The sequence below is a fragment of the Amphiprion ocellaris genome, chromosome 14, assembly GCF_022539595.1.
Source record: "Amphiprion ocellaris isolate individual 3 ecotype Okinawa chromosome 14, ASM2253959v1, whole genome shotgun sequence".
Taxonomy (NCBI): domain Eukaryota; kingdom Metazoa; phylum Chordata; class Actinopteri; family Pomacentridae; genus Amphiprion; species Amphiprion ocellaris.
Genome location: NC_072779.1, coordinates 6,818,546 through 6,838,189, shown reverse-complemented (window position 1 = coordinate 6,838,189; position 19,644 = coordinate 6,818,546). Strand labels below are relative to the sequence as shown.

At 39.6% G+C, this 19,644-nt stretch overlaps 1 long non-coding RNA gene across 1 annotated transcript; it reads right to left on the bottom strand.

Annotated features, from left to right (window-relative positions):
• Positions 1–306: 306 nt before the first annotated feature.
• Positions 307–7,793, bottom strand: LOC129350473 (uncharacterized). The gene is made up of 3 exons (XR_008603884.1): positions 7,617–7,793; positions 2,304–2,462; positions 307–763 (listed from the first exon to the last, which is right to left on the bottom strand). It is a non-coding gene; the product is annotated as an uncharacterized LOC129350473 (long non-coding RNA).
• Between the last annotated feature and the right edge of the window lie 11,851 nt (positions 7,794–19,644).

Sequence of the window (19,644 nt, the reverse complement as noted above, 5' to 3'; positions counted from 1 at the left end):
TGGAAGATTCCAAGCAGATTTATAGAAGGGGGAACCGGACTGTACTAAGTGTGGTCGAGTATAGAGGGGTGTTTTGTGGGTTTTTAAGGCTGATAATGATTATTAGTGAGACATTTGGAGTAGATATTCATTTGCAGTAAATGAAAGTATTTAAAATCTTGAGTTAAACTTAGAAGAACACAAACTTTGTTGATACGTTTTTGTTTTGTTTACAGATGTTAAAGGAGTTTTATTCGTTAAGTATAACCAATCAAATCACTCCAGAAGACAGAGCGACCACAGGTAGATAAAGGTTCAGAGCCAAAGTAGCACCATTTTTAATTTATTTTTAATTTTTAATTCTACAATGTATGTCTCTTTGCTTTGACTTGTTATTTGTACAATATACGATGTATATGATGCCGTTTTTTCATACCAAAGGCTATACTATGATGTTTTCTAAGAGACATACGATGCTACTCTGGTTGTTCTGGCTCTAGGCCGATGCACTCCTCCTCTGTTGTTTTCTGGATTGTACTCAGCTGCATGCCTTCGTCCACCCGGCCTCCGTTGACTCGTCCCGCCTGCCGTCTCTGGAGCTGAAGCTGGATTGGAACAGACCAAAGTACAGTCCAATCACGATGCCAGCTGCCTCTCAAAACGCTCCTTCATCTGGCAGGTGGTGGAACTTCTTCTGAGGGGAAGCTGAGCTGGCCCGGCAGAACTTTGGAGATGTGTTCCAGTGGTTGGTGGATGTGTGGGGAGATAGAGAGGGACCTTTGAACTGTTCAGAAAGGAAAACAGGGAACCCATTGGTAGTTTTAGTTTAGGGCAGTGGTTCTTAACCTGGGTTCGATCGAACCCTAGGGGTTCGGTGAGTCAGTCTCAGGGGTTCGACGGAGGTCAAGAGACACACCCGACTCCTATGATTCGTGATGACACGCCCTGCTTGGCCATCACTGGCTGCAGGTGATCACGCTATATTGCTTGGCCAATCTGTGCTGCAGCGAATTTGGTGCGCTCAGTAGTCGACTTGTGACTGTCATGATGATACGTTGTGTGATTTCTTTCTTAATATTTTAATCCATACTATGCTGAGCAAAAAAAGAAAGTGGTTGGTCGAATATGTATAACATGGATTCACATGTATAACGGAATGTGATGGGAGTCAGCGTCCTATCTGCATGATTTGCAATGCCAAGTTAAGCAATTCTAGTCTAGCACCAGCAAAACTAAAGGAACACTTCCTTAAGCTGCATGGAGATGGGGAATACAAGAACACAAGTGATGTCAATGCACGGTTCATTTTGTGCACCAGTAAAACATAAAACTATGTCTTGAATTTGAAAAAAATCATTTTATTTTTCAATAAAGAAGGGTTCGGTGAATGCGCATATAAAACTGGTGGGGTTCAGTACCTCCAACAAGGTTAAGAACCACTGGTTTAGGGTGCTACTGCAGTGTGTTTTTGGGTTTTAAGAGGTGAACAGGAAGAGTTTTTTTTCGTATTGATTATCTTTTACTTTGTTCCTGGTTGGAATGCCCATCAATGTCAACGTGAAGTTCACTTTTCGTTCTGTTAATTTATTTTTATTTTACTAACACCCATTTGTTTTTAACCCCCTCACATGTTGTGTTGTTGTAAACTTAATCTTTCAAATAAATTCTCGTCTAACCCTCTGGAAACCAGCGTTTGGACTGTTTTTGTGTTGCTCCTCACCTACTGACAGCTGTGGACTAAAGGCTATACTGTGACGTTTTTAGAGCGACATCCTATACTATGATGTTTGTTGGGCGACACGCTATACTATAGGCTTTTTTAATTGACATATTACTGTGACGTTTTTTTGTTTTAGTTTTTTTTTGTTTTTTAGCAACACATAAGAATTCGAACAGTTTTAAAAGTTACTATACTTTTACTTGTGCAATGAAATTATTCTATGGCATTTTTTAGATGACATATTATACTCTGATGTTTTCTTGAATTACATACTATTTTGACAATATACTGCACTATGACATTTTTTGAACCACATATCATACATGACAATTTTAGGCAACATCCTATCATTTTGCGCTTTTTGAACCACATAATAATCTATGGGGGTTTTTTTGCCAACATGCTGTACTATGAACTACAGGCCATACTATGTTATTCTTGAGTAAAGCATACTATACTTTGACATTTTCTGAACTACATCCTATACTATGGCGTTATACACAGAGTGCTTTGGTTACATGTTGATTTATAATCTAGATTTTTTTCTGTTTTGTTTTTTTACAGGATTACCACAGACCTGACTGTGAACACCGTCGACACCCACCTCAGGGAGACGCTGCCTAAGATCTCAAGGCTGCTTGGTCGTGGTCTTTCTGGCACGTTCTCTTCCAAGATGAGCCAGGAAGTTTAACACTGATGGAATGACACCAGGTCTAAGCTGACAAACTTCCAATTCCTCCTCAACCCATAGTCTCTGGGAAACCTACATGGAGTAAGAAAATTAGACAGAGAAGTAATTAAGTCTGTACACGACATATTAAAAAGAAATCATGCTAATAAATTAAGTACAAAGAACCGAATTCCCCAATATACTGGAGACCAGAGCTATTTAATTTGATAAGTATAACCTTGTTTAGTAACATTTCAATTATTTGAGAGCAGTCCTAAAGAACTGCCTGTAATCCCAATCATAAAATGGGTTTGGAGGAAGAACATAGATAGTAATCTGGATATACATGAGTTAGGCTTTACAACTACTATTGGTAGTATTGGTGGTAGTAATAGCAATGTGACTACTACTAGTAGTAGTGGTAGTACACTAACTACTAGGCCATTCATGCTTTTATCAGTTCTTGTATCGATTATTGTAATGCTCTCTATTTTGGTGTCACACAATCGTCACTCCGTCGACTACAACTGGTTCAGAATGCAGCTGCCCGTCTGTTAACCCGCACATCCAGACACACTCACATCACCCCCATCCTCTCCGCCCTCCATTGGCTCCCGGTCCATCATCATATTGAGTTTAAAATTTTAACATTTGTTTTTAAAGTCCTTCATGGCCTTGCTCCTTTATACGTATCAGAGCTTTTAACCATCCACCGCCCCAGTAGAGCCCTCCGGTCGTCCACGCAGATGGTGCTGGACGTGCCCAGGTCCCGGTATAAGCAGTGGGGTGATCGATGCTTTGCTGTAGCCACCCCAAGACTCCGGAATGCACTCCCACTCGAGCTCCGCGTTATTACCAACCTGCAGGTTTTTAAATCTAGATTGAAAACCTATTTATTTAGACGTGCTTTCGAATCTTAGGACTGTTTTATGGTTTTTATGGTTTTATGGTTTTATGCTTTTCTTAGTTTTGTGTTTTTATGGGTTTTATAGTAATCAAAAACTGCATTGTTTTGTTTATTATTCTGTCTGGAAAGCACTTTGGTCTTCTTCTATGTTGTTGGAAAGTGCTCTACAAATAAATTTTTGATTGATTTGATTGATTGAACTACTGCTGCTGATACTGGCACTGCTACTACAACTTGTAATACTATTACAAATGCTGATACTACTTCTACGACTCTAACAGCTGTTTATACTACTACTGCTGCTTGTACTTTTAGTATCACTACTACTGCTTGTACAACTATACTACAGCTACTATTAATCGTCTGGTATTTGGTTGTCAAACTGCTAGCTCGCCTTAGCGTTTTGCTAGTGGCTAACTTGTTAGCTCTCATAGACTGGAAGCTCTCAACAAGATTTCATAATGAAAAAAGAGCCAAAAACTATTCTTACCTATGAAAAGCCATTCCAAGTTTCCTTGTCTCAATCGTACGACGCAGTGTGTAAATGTATGCAGCACAGTGAGCCGGCATACTTGTTGTTTACGTTTTCACGCCGTCTACATCAACGGAATGCACTGAAACTGTGCCCCCACTAGCTTAGCCTCGCAGTAGCAAGCAGCTCAAAGGGGCGTGTCCTATCTACTCATTCATATCTATGAGAACAACGGTGGCTGCACATAAGGACGCCTGACGTTGATTAGCTGCGTAAATACCATTATGTGCAGTCTATGGTAAATACGTATGTGAATCGCATCATTGGCTGCAGCAGCCAGTCACCGGTCACTCACTGACTCACATTGAAAAAATAGCACAGAATGAATTGTTACGTGTGTATTTCATTTACAATTTAGGTTGGATTTTTTTTTTTTGTTGTGCGCAGCAGATTTTCTGTGCGCGGAGACCGTGTCAGCAGTGCGCGATTGCGCAAGCGCGCAGCTTAGAGGGAGCAGTAAGTGCGTTGCTTCATTCACTTTGGTCTGATGTGTGTGTGTTTTCTGGTTTCAATCCTAGCACCTTGTGGAGAAGATGACTCTGGCCTCCTTTTTAAAAAAAACTGTTGAGTTGCTTTGCCACCAAAGACCTGTTCAGTAGGGGGACAAAGTCATAGTCATAAAGGAAAAAAAAGTACTTGTCTGGGACTTTATAGTGTTTAAGGGATAGATTTTACTCCAGTATCTCATCTAAGATTCCAGTAATTAAATAAGGGAAACTGAAAACAGCACACATCTCTTTGGTAATTTTCTAGATCTTTATTCTCATGGCGATATATATTGTTATTTGTTTTGACATTGCACCATTTAATGCCCTTATAATTGTCTGATAAACTCATTTACTTTTATTATACATCCTTTTTTGCTTAAGGTAAATGATGATTGGAACATTCATGTGTAGATTAAGTTCCTGAGAAAGATCACACGAATATGATCCATCACTCTGTACTTTGCGTGTAAAATTTTTTCTTTATCTAATGCACTGAAGCTTGATTTGGTTGCATTACCCATGTCCAAATCAATCCAAATAACAATACGGCCTTAGGGATTTTACTGTCTAGTTATATCTGTGGTTCCTCAAGCCTAGAGTCAGAATCCCCGTAAAGGGATGAGATTGATCTCAAAGGAGAGTTTAGTGCCAAAGATGCTCTGTATACATACACGGAACAACAATACAAGCACAGCATGCAAACAGCCTTCTTTACCGACTTACAGAAAAAAGTTAAATATCTAAGTTCAGTGGTTTTAGTTAGAAGAGGGTTGAATTTAACCAGTTAAGCACGATTTTTTGAAGTTGTTCAACAGGTGACAAGTTCTGAACCATTAAGTTAATCCACAGCATCAGGTGTGACTTTTAAGGGACTATAAAAGGCAGCTTTATTGTACTGACACAATGCTACAGATGACAAGAGAAAGACAAGAGCAGCCTGTCGGCTGCTGGAGGTTGTCATGTCAGTTAGGGTCGTATCCCAGCACTTGAACTCTACCATTCGTCATCTAAGAAATCATTTTAGACAGCATGGTACAACAAAAAATCTGCCACTTGATGCTCTGGATTGATGTGCATGGATGTGACATTATGTGATCCTGTCCCTCAAAATGCCTGCTTACTTCACAGAGCCCTTCAGGAACAGTGGGACATTACACAAGCAGCATCATGGACCTCATTAACTTGTTGTTGCAGAAGTGTGTGTTACATGCTATTTATTTAGAGTGTACAGTGTCTCTATGTGTATGAACTATCAATACTTTACCGTAGAATGGCAATGCAAGGTACTGATTACCACAGACTCTTATATATCCTAACCAAAAAAAACCTTCTACAGAAATGTAATCAGTGTTACTACATAAAAAATAATTTAGCTGCAGCGAGCAAGACCACACTTCTGTCCAGCATACCTGTTTGTTCTAATTTCAATGCCCCCTTTTCTCTCTCTCCTCTCTCTTAGGATGCCCTCAGGGTCTGTCGACCTCAGAAGCCATGGTAAATCCTTCACAAGGCCTTTCCCTCCCTGCATCATCCTTATTCCCACCATTCCCACCCTCTTATCACTTTTCACATATTTCACATTCACGAAACAATTATATTCACCCCTCAGCGGATGGTGTGCTCTGCGCTGTGAAATATTACAAATTTCAAGAAGAATTATTAACTATGAATGGGGGGAGCTGCATTACGTTAAGAGGTGCACCGCGCAGCTAGTAGCGGATATGATAAAACCAGCAGGACGAAGGACTTAACAGCACAGCGTTGAGTTTGAGGTACATGATGACCGTGCAAGATAATAATCCCTGTCAGTGTCCAGCGGTGAGAGAGGAGCTGCACAGACTGATGGCGACTGGAAGGGAAGATCTCCTGTGGCGTTCAGTGTTGCTCTTTAATGGTATCAATCTGTTGCTAAAGTTGCTCCCGAGTTCATCCAGAGAGGCTTAAAGAGGGTGAGGTGCAGGTCTCCCAGGTGGATTTCCAGGTATTTTTAGTCTTCCTTTTGATGAAAGCCGGTGACATGGGGAGTATTTCCTTCCCTCCTTCTCCTGAACTCCATCCCTGACTTCTTTTTCCTAGTGATGTCGAGGTGCAGGTGGTTGAGCCCGTACTGCTCGATATACCCAGGTCTCTTCTGATACGCCTCACAATAGCAGTCATCCAAGAACTAAGTGTTATATCTGAAGTCTTAGGTGTGGAAGGAAGCAGGAAAGAAGACAGGACTGCCTCTTGAGGGACCACAGTGCTTCTTGCTATGACGTCTAACATACTGTGACTGACCAGTCTGAGGACCCAGGATACTAGTGAAGAATACACTTGAATTCCAAAAGATGATTAAAAAAAAAAAAAAAAAAAAAAACTTCCTGCAACACAGAATTATGTTTAGTTTTCCATATATTTGCTGAAATATTTACATATGACTTGCTGAAACACTGGAAAATTTAAAAATCTGTCCATCTTGAATACCAAAATGAAGCAAAAATCAGACAAGAACATCACTTTTTGGTCGAGTATAAAGATTCTCAAAACAAAAAGGCTGGGAACCAGAACCTTAGATGTTAAACTTATATGCAGGTGAATTCACTGTGTGCTCATTGTGACCCGAGGTACGTAAGAATAAACTGGTGAAAAGTATTTTAAAAACCCATAAAAGAACCACCAGCTTAAAATAAGACACACAGGTAAGTATTGTAAAAACAAGGCAGAGACAAGGCTTAAAAATGTGTAATAAAATTTATTTAAAATATTAAAATGGAGCAGCAATCAAAATGTAATGTTAAAATTAATTTATTAGCTAAATAAGATTTATTCCAGATAATTATAAAAATGGCCAAATACAGAATAAAATACAATTACAACCTGGTAGACCCTGGGCGTGAACAGAACCTAAAAAAAAAGGATATTAACATTAACAAAAGACCAACAAGGATGGTTGAGAAGGAATCGCCCCACCGCAAACAAAACAGAAAGTGCTACCAACACACACACACACGCCAAACAACAAAGACCCCAAGTGAATAAACAAAAATACGGGCTAATTCCCTCCCAAGCCACCCCGTGTAACTAAACCCACTAAACCAAAAGCTAAACACCCGGGGACATCAATAAAATAAAACACGGTGCAGAGAAATTAGGGTTAGAACAAACCAAATTAAAGTAACCAAGTTGAATTAATCAAAAGCCAACTGAAATTCTAAAACCCCAAAACACTTTAAAGCACTCTAAAACAGTAGCAGGCTAAAATCTCTGGGTTAAAAGAGACGGATGTCAAAACCGATTGTAAACAGTACTAAAAAAACAAACAATTAAAACTTCCATCTCACCGTGTTGATTAAAACCACAGATCCAGGGGAGAAAAGCTGCCACCGGAGTATCTCTGCACTAAAACCGTTAAAACCCCAGTTAAAACCAGACTTTAAAAAGCATAAAATGAGGGAGAACTAAAAACACCTACCTGCCTCCAGCCAGCCCGAGTTGAGACCGACTGAAGGCAGCGGGAGCTATTTAAAGGCCACTTCCGGAAACAAGGGGGAAGTAATGCTACCCTATGTCTTGAGTGAGTGGGGACCCCTACTGGCCGCTACATCATGTTTATCGCACTGCAGCATCAGAGCCAACTTTCTGGGCTCTGCAGGCTGGTAACACCCAGTTCAACACACTATCGTTATTCCATTCATTCCCCTTTTTCTTCCTCAACGACAGAGTGTGTTAAATCTGGCAAAGCACTCTTGATTCAGTCTGGATGTTCTCCTCAGATAAAAATCTTTGCCTGTAGGGTTGTTGCTGTGCTTTGTTTTTGTCTTTGTAGCCTCGCATTTCAAAGCCACACTAAAAATAGACGAGATATAGCTTCATTGACACAGTTAATGCTCCCACATCCCACCTGCGTCATCGCCGTTCACGTTTCTGTTACATCACACACCCCCTCTGGAGCGTCGTGGTGTCTTAAAACTGAATATTTTTTGCCTAAATCAATGCAATATAATCCCATGTGTGAAACAATGGGGAGCTTGATGTAATTGCCTGAGGAGCACAGTTACTTCGCAAATGAAAAATATGCTAATTGCTACACATGCTGGAAAAATGTAATTTTCATCTAAATGAAACAGTCACAAGCAGATCTACTCCAGGGATTAGAATATAGTCATGCACACGCACATATACAGTAAATAAAAGCATGCAAAAAATTATTCAGTTTCCATTTTGACCTTTTTCCTCTTTTCTATTGATCACACTGATACTGGGTTTTAGCAGCTCAGCGTATAAGCCTAGTGGGATGTTTTGCTCTCTGTGCCCTTTGGAAAACTGCAAAGCTTTCTCAGCATCCATTTATGTGTAGGAAGTTTTCCAGCATCCAATACTGATTCATATGAGTCAGTATGTATATATTGCACATAGAGCTGCCTTTGCTGTTTGACCACATAGAGAGATGCATGTATACACTTATTTACTGAGCAGAGGGTCAGCTCTTTAACGCAATGGGCTGAGGAATCAAGTTCTGTTACCACCCTGCTGCTGCACTTAAAGGAATGAATCACAGTCTGGATACATATAAATCTTTATAAGCAGCAGAGGGTGTTGTTTTGTAACCGAACCCATCTGATTATTTTTGATGGAAGCAACAAGTGGTAAGGAAAAAAAGATAAGTAATCAATAAAGTATCACACAAGCCTGCACCCCCTTAAATGATTAAACAGCTGCACTGTGAAGGTTTTATTTTACTGATCCAGAAAAAAAGGGCAACATTTCATCTCTTCAATCCATTTCTAAGGGTGCAAAAAACACAGCAATTGTGCAGGTGATATTTATCTATATCTAGGATGTTTGAATGGATCAGCTGATAAGGGAGACAGTAGCTGAAAAATAAGAAATTAAGAAGCTATTTCAGTGTTCTGATGCTCTGCAAAATGAGATAAACCCACCAGCTGTTTTTCGCGATTAATTTTACGAGACTTTCATCTCCTAATGGTGTATTTTACTCAATTTGATTGTCTTAATGCAGCAGCACAAAGACTTCACATTAACTTTCTGGGTAATCTAAGAGCACCTATAGGCTATTTAGCAGTTTTTAATTATTTAGAGAACTATGGTGGCTGCTAAAAATGTGAAAAATGTAAAAAAAAAAAGGCCCTCGATACAGTCAGTATTTGGTTTGTCTGTTCTGAGGTACTGTAAAAACAAGGCAGGGCAACATGGTGGAAGTTCACTCTACGCTAATAAAAAAATACAAACCTTATTTTGAGGTGATTATATACTAATACAAACATAATTAGGAATATTATATTTTATTTTTGCTCATAGAGCCCCCTAAATCCTCCATACTGGATGTTTAATTCATTACATCCATCTGTTACAACTAATCTTTCGTGACCTTCAAGTAGGTTTAAAACAAACACACTATTTTCTCTACAACAATTAAGCAATCTACTGAGCTACATATAAAGGTGAGAAATGGAGAAAACCTGTGAGTTGGAGGCAAACAAACACAAATAATTGCAGTTCAGCTGTCAAAAGCTCTTCATGAATTCGATTGTTTATTTGATGTGGGCAATTAAAATAAAAATGCAGGCATTTAAACACCCACATACTGAACACATAACACTCCATAATGATATTACATAAATACATATGGACCAGCACCAGTTTAATGTTTGAATGAACCTGCTTGACACCAGGTTTTTAATCTTGATCATTTATAATTAACAAGATTACTATTGGTGTTTACAAATCATATTGTTGAGAACTAATTATGAAATTATCTGTATATCATTCATATTTGGCAATTAAATGTTTATGGGACATTGATGCACTGTAAGAAATCGATCTTTAAAAATGTAATAAATGTATTATTTATTTTTTTGCAGAATTTGTTCTAGGCATGCAAACATTGCAGTATCGGTATTAAATGGATTTTGGATGTGGGATTTTGTTGGAGCTCCCCTGTCTTGGGTCATCATTATCAATAAAGTGGAGCCACTACAGTGCTGCTGATTGATTATGCTGGGGGAAATGAAATAATCGACATTATAACGTCAGATTGGAGGATGCTTGCTGGGTAAATTTACATGACTACTGCAGATATTGGTCGATCTGTACCCCAGAAGAGCTGCTTAAAGACAGGGAACTCCAACAGCGTCATTCCATCAATAATAATGATATATATGTAACGTTATTGAGTGCGCTGCATATTTTAAAACAAGGAATAATAATTAGCGTGAAAGTAAATATGTAAAACAAACCACTTTGCGCCGCAGCGCCTCCCATTGGTCAGCCGCGCCTCTGCACACGTGACCTTATCAGACACACCTGGAAGCGTCACGAGCCAATTAAGCCGCCGGTGATTTTCATCTCACGGCATGCTGTTTCCAAGCTACTTAGTTAACTAGTTGAAGTTTGTGAGTCCTTAAACTGCTCCCTGTCATCCTCTAACAAACACTGAAAGCTGGAAGCAGAGTTTTTAGGCACATTTCTGCATTGAAATTTAACCCAAAGATGGATTTCTTCTTCCCAGAGAGGACACAGACATGACACACCCCTTCATCCAGGCTAGAGTAAGTGTTTGCTACTTAGGCTAAGGTTTATCAACTGCTGTGTTGGATTTCTCTGGCTACTTATGTCTGCTTTTTGTGATGCTTTCAGTGCAGAAATGTTGTTTTATTTAAGGCTCAGGTAAGGAGGCCCATTTTACTGTTTTACACTGAAGCTGGTTGATAACATAACGCGGCCTTAATTAATATCGCTAATTACACCTGTGCTTCTTCTGCTCTGACGTCCCTACATGCCTGCTGTGAATATGGCTTGACATGGTTCTTTCAGCTTTTGCTTTTTAATTGCAACACTGAACTGAGTTGTTTTTGCATAGCTTATTTGCTCCTTGGTTGTTGCCGATATTTTTTTTTATTGGAGGTTTTCCTGCACAAAAGTTCAGATGCAGATGATGTATTCTTGCTTGAAGGATGTAAGGATACACACAGGCGGCACACTGATTACTTTAATGCAAGATTTGCTTTATGGGAGTCTCAGTCTGCCCACATTTGCCTCATGCTCTTTAGTTTCAGCTTAGCATTACCAAATATGTTAAATCAAGTGCAGCTGCATTATGTGACAGCTATCTATAATTTATTTCACAACATAACGCTCATTTACGTTCAATGCCAGACTTACTTTAATGGGAGTCTGCTGCGCAAGTTACATAAAATTTTATAATGTGAAACTGTCTCCTCCAAGCCACAAATTATGACATGGTTAGACATGTAATTTGTTTCAGTGATGTGTCTTAAGCTGTACACGTCTATCTGCTCGACCTGAACCTGGGACATATACGCTCACACGTCAATAGTTCTTTACATAGACAATTTCAGTAAAGATAACCACAGCAATAGTGGAATAAAAACGGTGGAATGGAGTTTCAGTTTGTGCAGCTCTACTATGATAGGAAAGTTAGAGTTGAGAGTTGAGGATTGCTGAAAGATGCAGATGGCATGATTTGCAGCATATCACAGCAATCTAGATTGGACTTTTCACCACCACAGGCAAAACACCACTTCAGTAATACAAAAACTTAAATTTCAAATAGATGTTTTGACAGCAGCTATGTGCAAAATTAAACCATGAAGAGATAGCTTACCAGAATTTCCAAGTTAGAATTTAACCGATGGCCCAAGAAGCAGATAGTTCAGACAGTTAATCAGACATTGTGACCTTCCCCCAAACTGTGCATCAGTAAACAAGTGATATGGCAGAAAACAGGCCTAAAATTATTAGAATTCAGGCGTAATTCATACAGGGTCTGCTGCATATCTCATTTCACTAGATGTTTTTCACAATGTCTGGAGGCATCCTGATTGGGAATACCCCCAGTGTGGTGGGTGTTTGTTCCTGATAGTATATACTGTGCAATAACTAATTTTGGAGGAAAGTTTAATATTATCAGTGTGTCGCAGCACTGAGTTTGGTTTACACCTTGTGGGGGAAGGATGAGGTCACAGCCTGAATGCTGCTTATGAACTGTTTTCTGTTCACCTGGTAAATGATTAAGTCTGAATGAGTCAGTTGACTTTCCAGTAGGCTGTTCATGAAAAATTGCACATCTCAATAACTTATCATACAAGTGGCCAAATCGATTTTTAACAAATGTCTTCACATAAACCAATACAAGACAAATGATCTCTGCTTCATGTGCTCAACTGGTCCCAAAAATCTCAAAGTTCCTCTGTTTTGTAGACAATTAAATAAAAAGGTTTCCATCCCTGAGCTCATTTAGCTGAATTAGAGGACAAATTACATTAGTAATGAAAAGTAATTGAGCATCCTGTAATTAAAACCAAGACAAACGGCCTTGTCATCCCCACTTTTATTGAGCATTTGGCCACATTTAAGTTTTAATTCCACCATTTGTCAAACTTTCAAGGCTGCTACTGAATTCAGAATATGTAGCGGCAATAAAAAGTTCAGGGGAGCCTGATTATTGGCAGTTTTGGTTGATTAAATGTATGTCTGAATGGCTGAATAAGGACATGACTGACTGTTTGATTAAAATGCTAACTTCCTGCTTGTTTTTGCTGTTTTTCTTTCTTTATTATTTACTTTTTGCATTGGCTTTGTGGCACTTTGATGTCTTCTTCACATATTCCTGACTTTGCTCGCTTGGCACTTGGCTGACCTGATTTCCAACTGGCTTCACAGCAGTTTATCTGCCTAAATGACCGACTGACTGCCTGCCTCACTGATTGGCATGATCAAATCAATTTAAGTGTCCGCGTGCCAGATGTGGCAGCTAGCAATGACAAAATGCAGCTTAGTTTTGACAGCCACGCTCACATATGCTAATTCATCCCTGTATGACCTGCATATCATTAAGCAATTCAGGAACAATTGCTTATAATCCTCTAGCAGCTTAAATGTGATTGATTGCCAGCTGTGGGAGTGTGACAGTTGTATATTTAGGATTGTGTGAGTTTAATGGCCTGAAAGTCGGCAATTTACTGCTGTATCGTTCCCTCTCTGCGGAGCTGTTTAGTTGAGCTGTGTGCGTTTTTGCCTCTTCAACAGTGTGAGGGGGGGGAAAAACAAGCACCCCGCTTCCCTAAAGATTGTGATGAATTCCCTGCACTCTGATTAGGAACTGGTTTGACTGGCCATTGCTCTCGAAAGACAGTGGGCCCTAATAGGCTTTGCTAAATGGCCAGAAGCCAGTCAATGAGGGAGAAACGCATGGTGGAGGGAGGGGGACTAGGGATGAAAAAAAAACTCATAAACAAGAGTGGTAGAGAGAGCAATAGACTGATGGAGTCCGTGCAGAGTGTGGTACAGGAGAGATGGGGAGAGAGTGAGCTGTTTCCTCGACTAAGTGGCTCTAAATGGCTGTGGAATACAGTTAACGAGTCTGACCTGGCAGGGAACCAGAGGGTAGGCGTCTGTCAGGTCAGGCCTGGCTGTCTGGGCCGGTGTGAGTGTGCGTGCTCGCCTGTGTGTGTGTGCCTTGTGTGTTTACTGGCTTGACTCGGGTACCCAACAGTCAAAATAATAAAGAGTTCACCTGTCGATGAAGTCTCCAAACATGAGCTCCCCTGTGCCAGTCACAACCGGGCCATAACAACCTTAATAATTGCTTCAGGCAGCAGTGCTGATGGTCAACTGAATGTTTGTGTGTGTGTGGAGTGTGTGTGGACGCACAAGAAAAGGACATACACTCAGATGTCAGTTTTAGTTGCAATTGGATATTAATTGTGATGCTGATTTAGTGTGACAGGCATACACACCCCCAGACTCACACTAACTACCTGCAAGTATACGCACTGTTACAAAACCAGTGGTGTCTGCCCCGGATTGCAATTAACCTTCAGCAGAACAAATGCGATGTGCAAGTGTAATGTTGCAAACAGAGTTATTTTTACACTTTAGTTTGTATCTTCTACACTGGGGTTCAGCACATTGTGTTTTTTACCTTTCTGTATGTCATCTTGTTCTTCAGGGAAGACGCAGGCACAGTATGTGTGACTATTCTGGAAACACCATAAACATCTTTATTTTCTCATTATAATGTAATGCCAAAAGGTTATAAACTAACTGAGGAAAAGTTTAGATAACTTAGAGCTGAAATAAACATGGATTCGCATGTCGGACTGTTAGTTATTGGAGATTTTCATTGTTAAACATGATTTTCTTCTCCCGCAAACTGTACAGTTGTCCTCAGGGTGTGTAGCAGTTCTGTAGATCTTTTTAATTTCCTGCAGTATACAAGTTTTTCATTTCTGCATATTAATCTTTAACATGTCTCAAGCTGGTTGATTCGAAAGTTAATGGTGGATGAATGGAGATTTTCAAAATGCTACATCTCAATGTCAACTGAGGAAATTTTCTTGTAAATTTCATCAACAAATGTTTCTAAGATAAAGAGTCCTTTCTAGGACTGAAAGTAATATTTATTTTTTTATTCCATTTTTATTATTTACATGAGTGAGTCATTGTTTTGTCTACAAAATATAAGAACTGATGTCTGAAATGCCTATTTTTCTTTTGCAAAGCCCCAGCTATTCAATTTACTATTAAGCAAAGGAAAGCATCATATTAAACTGAGCTAATATATGACCAAAAAGATTATTGTATTATCATTATAATTCCTGTTCATTTTTAGTCATTGGACTAATTGATTACTTGACTAAACTGTAATCCTTGAGTTGATACACTTTCATAGCTTTCTTGCTCTTTTTACTTGACCAAACTGAGGACTCCTTAATCCGTGTCTAGACTTGAGTCTTTGAATGCCCTCACAGAATGAAAAGGATTTGTTTACATAATTAGTTTACTGGAAAATCTTGAGGATATAGACTGAATTTTGTAAACATAATTTAGCTAATGCAGAGGTAGTTTGGAAATCAACTCAGAAAGCTCTTTCCAGAACACTTGGAGCTTCTTCTTACCTCCCATACAATGGAAAAGGCAACATGTCCTTCTTCATTACACTTTAAGCGGTTGTTAGGGATAATGGTATCTGGTGTAAATGTGGTATGCTGTGGTTCTATTCAGTGTGACCCAGAGAAACATGTCGACCAGTGGCAGTGTGATCATAAAAAAGGTAGATTTTGGCTGTACAGAGAGACGAAATATAATGAGTGTGAGTTAAGACTGTGTACAAGAAAATCTGTAGTGTCTTCCTGGCTCAGAACATTAGAACACATTGATGGCACTTATCTGTTATTTTACAGCCCCTTATCCAGCCTTTGCTTAAGTCAAATATTCAATATGAATGTCTTAGTTATCAACAAAGTTTTATGTCCAGATTTTATATTAGTTACTAGAATACATTTAAGCATTGCCAGATGTTACTTAACAGGTTAGCATGATAGTGTACAAACTGCCCCCTCATAATTTATTCCTCAACATTCTCGTGTTGGATAATCTCTGACAGTAATTTGAGCATATGTTTTTTTTCTGCCTGTTTGTGCCCATTTGTGTATCTCTGTTTGACTGATTGACATTGACTGATTGTTTATTCATGCGAAAAAACAGCTGAGCGTTTACTTACAGATTGCATTTGTGTGTGTTTGTCGCTGTGTATATATTCACAAGAGGTGGGTAAACATGTGCACGCCTATTTATTTACGATTTGACATTAATTGTGATCCTGATTCGTTCTGACAATGGTACACACACACAGATGCACACATAGGGACGCACAAACGTACCAACAGCTGCATGAACATGCTACTTACAAGCCATTTGCGTCCGTCCTAGAAAACAATTAACCTTGAGCAGAACGAATGGAATTTGGAAGCAAAGCACTGAACGATGCATGCAGAGTTGGGTGTTCTGCTGTTGCTCATTAGTGACGTGTGCATGATGTACAGATATGGAGCTGTGCCACATGTTTGCATGAACATGAAGGCTTTTCCTGTTCAACAAAATTGACCGTGCTTCCATTCTCATCCAATGTTTATGTATGAGTCACATGCTGATGGATGGCCTCGATCAGTGCATGTTGTTGCAGCTGAATATATATCATGATGGTTATACCTGTGCTTTCTCATTTGCATTTTGAAGCGAACTGCTCTGCTGCATGTGTCTACTACTGCGTTTGTCTTCAAATGATTCAACAGATTACTGAATAATTTCAGCTGAAAACTGGGGTGTGTTGGTGTCTTTTAGATTAATGAAAGTCAGGTGGCCTGAATGGAGGAGCGGATGGCGTACTGTGCCAGACGAGACTGAGGGCGGGGTTGTCCTCACAATCTTTAAGCTTCATCAACTCCCTGTGAGATCCTTGAAGAAAAGGACAAAGACACAAGGGCAGAGGGGGGAAACAGATGACAAGTGTGAGACTGACACAGACAAGAACTGCAGAGTTGAGCTGGTCTAAACAGGTGGTCAAAACATCATGGGGCAAATGCATGATTGTCTCTTAATCAGGATGATGGATCAACATAGCTCCACCTTGCCTGTCACGTAAGAAAAGGTCCTCCAAAATCATTCAATGTCGTTGTTTTGCTTTGGTGCTAACAGACGGGCTGCCCTCACTTTACCATGGGGCAGTGTCACATCCTACCAACTTAACGTGCGTCATCCTGCAATGACTCGTATCAGCTTGCTGGCAGTGTAAAGGCACAGAAAACAGTGGGTGTATGTGTTTTGACATGTGTCATATGCCGCATTGTCCTTAAGTCACTGGAGGTGAGCAGCATTATGTTAGCGGTGCCAAAAAAAGGAGAGCCTGTAACAGCTGGTGCTCCACCCACACAGTCATTTCCACATAAATAGAGCTTTTCTCCAGGTTGTGCATACAAATTTCTTCTGATTGATGCCTTGCTCAACCTTCAACAACAAACTCAACAATTTGTTGCACCTGCTAGGGTGAAACAACTTAATACTTGACTCAATATTTTTCTTACAAGCACAGGTGCATTTTCTTTGCTGTAATAATAGTAATGATCATTTTTTTTACATGTTCAGCTCATTTGGTTGAATTTGTGATCACATTTTTATTAGGTGTTAAATTATCTGGTGATAACTATTAAACTATGCTGTATATTTGTGACTATTGTTGCGTGGATGAGTGTGTGCCTTGTCTGCGAGTTTGGGACTTGGACAGCTTTTAAATGTCCCCTATCATTAGAACTAAATGGTGGACATCATGTGGTTCAGACTGGCCTTTCACAGGAGGTGCAGCATGAGTTTAATTGCAGTTTGGACTCTCACCCTTGTCACTGTGCTATTTTCATCCCACCCATGTTGCTCCCACAGACTTAATTGCTCAGGTGTGAATGAGGTTTTTTTTTGACCCTACAACCTGCCCACAGTGGGGTCCTGCTTGTCACACAGTTTATGTTACACTTGCCCTTGAGACTGAAAAGGATTAAATTGGTAGGAACAAAAATGGCTTGTGGCTGAAAATGTAATCTTTAAATCTCTTCATCTATAGAATTATACCTCTCTTTAAATCAAGATGTCCTACTGCTTTCAGAGGACAACAGCCATACTTTCCACATCAGCATTAATTTGAAATGTATACTTTTTAAGCCTGTACCCAACCAATGTTTTCCTCTCCCCCTCTAACAAGCTGAGTCACTTTCAAAGAGCTGATAAAAGCTGCAGCTGCCTACTCTTGTTCTTTTTCTGCAAACACGTGGATTAGACATAAGTGAATGTGTAGGTGAAGTTAAGCACCTGGATCAGATTAACATTCAGCAGCCGTTTTTGACTTGATTCCTCATTATTCATTACCAATTATGATTTGTTCAGTGCTCATGTAATTGTTTAAGAATGCCAAGAAAAATTGCATGCCACAATATGTGAAGGACAGCATAGCATATAATTATCTCAACATTATATGCAGTAACATCACATTAAATCACTAGAGCTGCTGCATTGTTGGTAGTTATGTGAAATGGATTTCCTTTTGTTTGTTGGCCCGAGTCAATCATGTAAGCACGTGTTAAGCCAAACCTCTACACTGGGACTAACATTAATTGATTGCGTTCAGATTTCAGTAATTAGTAGTAATTATTGAGTTATGGTAGATGACTACCTTTCTCAGAAAGGCAATCGCTAAATCTAAATTACTATCGTGCTTGACAAGGGGGATAATACATGTGGTATGCTGCTTAGAAATAATGTTTTTTTGTCATGTAACCCTAATTTTCCTCTAAAAGGCTCTGAAACGGGTTGTGCTGTCATTTGGGAAAGGTTTGCAAATTTTGATTATTGGCTTGGTTAGAGCTACACCATTAACCCTCTTTATGTCTTTGTACTTTGCATTCCTTTGCCGTACATCCCTTGTGTTGGTGTGAACTTAATTTTTTTTTAAGTTGTGATGCTTGACATTTTCATGATGTCAAAATCATTTATAGTCTGCATTTTTCTCAGCAAATCCATTTAATGTACTTCATGACGGAGTCTGCCGTTCATGTGCTGGATCAAAACGTCCATTAAGAGGATGCATATAAATGATTCATGTATGCAATGCCGCATTATTGTTTTTAATTGTATCTTAATATCAGGTTCTTTATGTATTGTTACTGCTGATGCAAATGAGCTTCTATTAGTTCATAGTAAGTATTCAACTACCAGAAGACAGTGAGGCCTTTACTATGAAGCACTTACAAAAAGTGGAACGTGTTTGCCAGAAGTTAGTGCCACAAGTGATTGTGCAGCAAATCAGATAAAATGCGTCAACTAAACAAAGTGTTGGCTGTTTTTTGCAGTTATTTGACAGCAATTCAGTTTAATTTTTGCAGTGGAGTAATTGGACAAGAAAGATGTCACAGTGAGCTGTACTCCAACTCTAAAGCAAAGTAGTTAGCTTCTATGACTGTGCTCTGCTGTTGTGTGGAAAAACTACTTGCAGCATGACATCACATCCAGGTTGCAATTATTATTGACCTTTATTAAAGCCATGTAAACAGATAGACCGGTTGCTCCCCTGTTGTTTTTCTCTCGTTCCCTCTCCTCACTTCAGCCGTGTATGTCGACTCAGCTGAGGCAGGCTTTTTCAAAGTGTCAAACATGGACCCAGTGAGAGGCAAAAGTGTCTCATAATGTATGCCAAAACCAGGCTGCCAACATAGACACAGGTGGGCCACGGCATCAACACCCACAACCTACCTTCCAAACTGCCAGCTTCATGGTGCAACAGCTGTGCCAGGAGACAAATACAACACAGCCAGCACAGTAGCCAGTTCCTGAATGCCTGATGAGAACAGACATGAGTCTCAGGGCTGGTTTTTTTGTATTTGTTGACCATTTTTTCTGCTCAGAAATGTGAAGATCTTTACAGATTCAGCATCTCGATGGTCAGTGAAGTGTGTGAATGACATTACATTAATGGCCAGAGAATGTGATGTGTTGCTCTGTAGG